The sequence below is a fragment of the Lathyrus oleraceus genome, chromosome 2 (assembly GCF_024323335.1).
Source record: "Lathyrus oleraceus cultivar Zhongwan6 chromosome 2, CAAS_Psat_ZW6_1.0, whole genome shotgun sequence".
Classification (NCBI taxonomy): domain Eukaryota; kingdom Viridiplantae; phylum Streptophyta; class Magnoliopsida; order Fabales; family Fabaceae; genus Lathyrus; species Lathyrus oleraceus.
Genome location: NC_066580.1, coordinates 341,531,260 through 341,536,973, shown reverse-complemented (window position 1 = coordinate 341,536,973; position 5,714 = coordinate 341,531,260). Strand labels below are relative to the sequence as shown.

Genomic DNA, 5,714 nt, shown 5'->3' with positions numbered 1-5,714 from the left:
GACAAATGGTTCTGTTTAGAGATGGTTTGGATGAGGAAACGGCCGGAAAACCTGATACGCGTTAAGCTAACTGAACCCTGGAATAACTCAGAAAATCTGAGTCTGCGCGCGAGCGGTCGACCATAGGGTCGGCGTGCGCTGACCCGTGAGGCATGCGCCGACTACATGCGTCGACGCAAGGCATTTTGCGCTGACCAGTGAGTTAAGCGTCGACTGTATGCGTCGACGCAAGGGGCTTTTGCGCTGACTCCCTCCAGTTGAGCAGAGTCTTTGCGCCGACCTGTGAGCTTTGAGCTGACCCCTATGGTCGACTCAAAGTCTTCAAATCTCTGTTCGTAGACGTGCAAAAATTGATATAGTATGTTGCAGAGTGGAAAAATGGATATTTTTAATGTTGTGAACATAGGTGAGAGCTGGCCTATGTTGGCACATGATGTGATAGGGATTATACCCCGCTGTTGTGAACAGTATAAGTATTAGTAGAGAGTGCTAATACTGTGTTTAATTGACTTACATAATAATGATGTGTTGATGATGTATGATGGCATGCATAATGATGTGAATGTATATATTATGCCTGTGTTGTGAATGGACTGTTGTATGGCTTAGAGTGTGAGCTTATGTCCGTTGTGAATTGTTGTTGATGCTGCATTGCTAGATGATTAGCGTGCATAGCATAGCCTTTGGGGCTGTAGCTAATTCCCATGGTGAGGAATTAGTGAGTGAATCATTGTGGATTTGTTGTTGATGTTTGCATACTAGATGATTAGTGTGCATAGTCTAGCCTTCGGGGCTGTAGCTAATTCCCATGGTGAGGAATTAGTGAGTGAGTCATTAGATCTCAAATGAGTGGGACTAATGAGCTTAGTAGCCGTATCTGGAGTTGATCGGTGAGCTTGAACTATATGTTCAAGAATAGTCGGTACCGCATGTGTGGAGTCTCATTGCATAATGTATGTATGGCGTATAATATGAATGGATGTATTCCAATATTATACGTGTGTTTGTGTTGTTATGGAGTATGATAAGAGATTATACTTGTGTTGTATGTTGGTGTTGAGCATGATGCTGAGTTGGTGTGCTGTTACTGAATGTATGTTGCAATTAGGGTGATTGATGTGTTAAATTACTTAACATGACATAATATTTTATAATGCTTATTTATTGATCGAGGAACTCACCCTTACAACTATGTTTTCAGGTAACGAGCAGAGTTGAGTAGAAGCTAGTCCTTGGAGTCTAGTGTTGTCCTTAGTGGGTCATGCTCTGGTAGATGTAACATCGGGAGGGGATGTTTTACTATGTTTTAATTTAGTTGTTGATCAACTTTACATGTAATGTAGTACATGCTTTGAATGTTGATGTTTTGTATCCGCTGCGAATTATGCAAAAGAATCTTATTTTGATTAAAATAAATGAGCATGACAGGATATTTTGATAATTGTTGTGAAATGATTGTGTGACACCCTTCGGGGCATAATTACTCTGATTGATATGTTATTATTTTAATTGAATATTTTGGGGTATTTAGAAGGGTGTTACATTACCCAGGATAGACTAAGGCAAACAATTCTTTTTCCCTTTCTACATTTGTCGAGTGTATGCCAAGTACTCGCTCTCAGGGTGAGAAATTAAAGTTATAATTCGACGAACCCGAGCGTTATCTTTAATTAGAATGCCGGATACGAGACTTGATACGGGAACATCGTATCAAGCTAAATCTTCCTGACCTTAACATTCCTACTTCTGAATCAGTTGTTCAACCAGAGATGGTCGAACAAGTGAAAAGCCATCCTCTTAAGTATTATGCAATCCCTTCACATGATGAACCTCATAACAACATCGATGCCCCTGCGATCGAAGCCAACAATTTCGAGCTAAAACCCTCATTATTGTCAGCCGTACAACAAAACCAGTTTTCAGGTAGTCCCACGGAGGACCCGAACCTACACTTGTTAGTATTTTCGCAATACGCTGACACAGTGAAAGCGAATGGTGTCAGCTCAGAAGCTATAAGACTCAGTCTTTCCCCATTTTCATTAAGAGATAGAGCTAGAGCTTGGCTCTAGTATCTAACATCCAACTCTGTCACTACGTGGAACGAGTTAAAGAAAGTCTTCTTAGCCCGATATTTCCCACCTAGCAATACGATTATGCTAAGAGCCCAAATAAACGGGTTTAAACAAAAGGATAATGAATCACTTTTTGAAGCTTGGGAGAGATACAAAGACATGATGAGGCTATGCCCACATCACGGTCTAGAAGAATGGATGATAATCCACACCTTTTATAACGGTCTCTTGTACAATACAAGATTGACAATAGACGCCGCCGCAGGTGGTGCATTGATAGATAAACCATACAACGAGGCCTATCAACTCATGGAAAGTATGACCCAAAATCATTACTAATGGGGAAGCGAAAGAACCTCTGTAGAGAAACCTCAACCGAAGGGCGACATGTACGAATTAAGCAGTCTTAACCATGTCAATGCCAAGGTAGATGCCCTAACCCAGAAGATAGACATCTTGACCATAACACCAGCAGCCACAGTGGCTACCGTAGCACCAAACTGCGAGATATACGGAGTTCAAGGGCATACTTCCCCAGAATGTCAACTCTTGACAGGAACCTCCACAGACCAGGTGAACTATGCTCAAGGAAACCCCTACTCAAATACCTATAACCCAAGTTGGAAGAACCATCCTAACTTCTCGTACAAAAATAATAATGCACTGTATACACCTAACCAAGCACCTGCTGTACCACAAGGATATCAAAAAGATTCCACAAACACTCAAAATGCTCCTAGGAAATCAAACTTAGAAATAATGATGGAAAACTTTATAGCTACCCAAGCCCAAACAAATAAAGACTTCTTAAATCAAAACATACACACTAGTGAGCAAATCAAGCAGCTAGCAAACAAGGTAGACGCATTAGCCACCCATAACAAAATGTTGGAAACACAAATCTCACAAGTGGCTCAACAACAAGCACTTACTGCTGCTCCTGCAGGCACATTTCCTGGATAGCCGCAACCAAACCCGAAAGGTTATGCAAATGCTATTATATTACGAAGTGGGACAGAACTAGACGAACGGACCGACTCTAGAACTCAAAACCCATCCATGCATCAAGGCCTAGGTAAGGTAACTGAGAAGGAACACGAACAAGAGGAAGATAAAAACGAAGAGGCCTTAGAGAAAGAAGAACCTTATGTGCCTCCACCACCATATAAACCCCTATCCCTTATCCTCAAAGACTTGTTAAATCTAAAAGTGTAGGGCAATTTAAAAAATTCATAGAGCTTCTAAAACAACTGAATATCACATTACCCTTTACAGAAGCCATAACTCAAATGCCCTCATATGCTAAGTTTCTCAAAGAAATCTTGTCTAACAAGAAGAAGATAGAGGATAACGAAATCGTTACACTTACTGCCGAGTGTAGCACCATAATACAAAACAATATGCCGCCTAAGCTGAAAGACCCAGGTAGTTTCTCCATACCCTGCGTAATCGGAAAATTTGTCATCGACAAAGCACTATGCAACTTAGGAGCCAATATTAGTTTAATGCCCTTGTCCATATGCGAAAGGCTAAAAATGGGAGAACTAAGACCTACGAGGATGTCTGTACAACTTGCAGATCGTTCTGTTAAATTTCCCGTAGGTATGCTAGAAAACGTTCTGGTGCGCATAGGACAATTCTATATTCCTACAGATTTTATAATCATGGATATAAAAGAGGATTCCAACATCTCTATCATATTAGGAAGACTATTCCTAGCTACAGTCGGAGCTATTATAGATGTTAAAAGAGGCAAGCTAACCTTCGAAGTTGGTGAGGAAAAAGTCGAATTCATTTTGACACAATTCCTAAAGGCACCAGCTATAGACGACACATGTTGTCTACTAGATGTCATCGACGAATGCATAAGAGAAATGGAGAATGAACAAGCATCATACTCCTAAATACTGAAAATTCCAAGGCCTCCTACTTTTGAAGATGAAAATTTAAGTAAGGGATACCGAGAGGACAACCTAAGCGAATGCCTAGCACTAACGCCCGATCATATGCCTTGCCCAAAGAAACCAGCCCTAGAACTTAAGACGTTACCTAAAAATCTAAGGTACGGATTCCTAGACACTGAACTTGAGCGACCTGTAATCGTAAATGCAGACTTAGGCCAGATAGAGACCGAAAAGCTTCTACACGTTTTAAGAAAATACCCAACTGCTTTAGGCTACAATATCTCAGATCTAAAAGGAATAAGCCCTTCCATATGCATGCATCGCATAATGCTGTTGGAAGATAGTAAGACCTCTAGAGAACACCAAAGAAGGATAAATCCCATTATGAGTGATGTAGTAAAGAAAGAAGTGCAAAAGCTGTTAGAAGTAGGTATTATCTACCCGATATCCGATAGTCAATGGGTCAGCCCAGTACATGTCGTACCAAATAAGGGAGGCGTAACAGTTGTTAACAATGAAAAAGGAGAATCTATAGCACAAAGAGTGGTTACTGGAAGTAGAATGTCTATTGATTATAGAAAATTAAACAAAGCCACTCTGAAGGATCATTTTCCTTTACCGTTTATCGATCAAATGCTTGAAAAATTGCCTAAGCATGCTCACTTCTGCTACCTAGACGGTTATTCGGGATTTTTCCAAATTCCTATTCATTATGACGACCAAGAGAAAACGACCTTCACATGCCCCTATGGTACATTTGCCTACCGACGAATGCCATTCGGACTGTGTAAGGCTCCCGCAACATTCCAAAGATGCATGATGTCAATTTTCACTGATTTCATATATGATATCATGGAAGTCTTCATGGACAATTTCTCGGTATGCGGACAAAGCTTTGAAGGTTGCTTATCGAATCTTGAAATGGTACTAAAAATATGCGTAAAAGTGAACCTAGTGCTAAACTGAGAAAAATGACATTTCATGGTCCGACAATGAATCATGCTCGGACACATAGTATCCAACAAAGGGATTGAAGTCGACAAGGCCAAAATAGAAGTTATAGAAAACCTTCAGCCTCCGAAAACCGTAAGAGTTATATGAAGCTTCTTAGGACATGTCGGTTTCTACCGGCGATTCATTAAAGATTTCTCAAAAATCACCAAACCGCTGACTGGCTTATTGATGAAAGACGCCGAATTCATCTTTGATGACAAATGCCTAGCGGCATTTGAACAACTAAAAACAGCTATTATTACCACACCTATCATGCAACTGCCCGATTGGAGATTACCTTTTGAAATCATGTGTGACGCTAGTGACTATGCTGTAGGTGTAATCTTAGAACAAAGAATGGACAAGAAACTTCATGCAATATACTATGCAAGTAGAACCCTAGACCCTGCACAGATGAACTATGCCACCACATAAAAGGAACTTTTAGCCGTAGTGTTCGCTCTGGATAAATTCCGTTCCTACCTAGTAGGAGCAAAGATAATTATCTATACTGATCATGCTGCAATTAGGTACATGTTAAACAAAAAAGACGCCAAACCAAGACTTCTAAGGTGGATCTTACTATTACAAGAATTTTACCTAGAGATCAAGGATAAAAGAGGCACGGAAAACATCTTGGCCGATCACTTGTCAAGAATGGAAGTATTGAACCTGAACGAGTGCCTATAAATGATGATTTTCCGTACGATAGACTCATAGCCCAACTAGAAAGCAATACAGCTAA

At 40.5% G+C, this 5,714-nt stretch overlaps 1 non-coding gene across 1 annotated transcript; it reads right to left on the bottom strand.

Annotated features, from left to right (window-relative positions):
• Positions 1 to 2,153: 2,153 nt before the first annotated feature.
• On the bottom strand, positions 2,154 to 2,260 carry LOC127124900 (small nucleolar RNA R71). The gene has a single exon (XR_007804378.1). It is a non-coding gene; the product is annotated as a small nucleolar RNA R71 (small nucleolar RNA).
• Between the last annotated feature and the right edge of the window lie 3,454 nt (positions 2,261 to 5,714).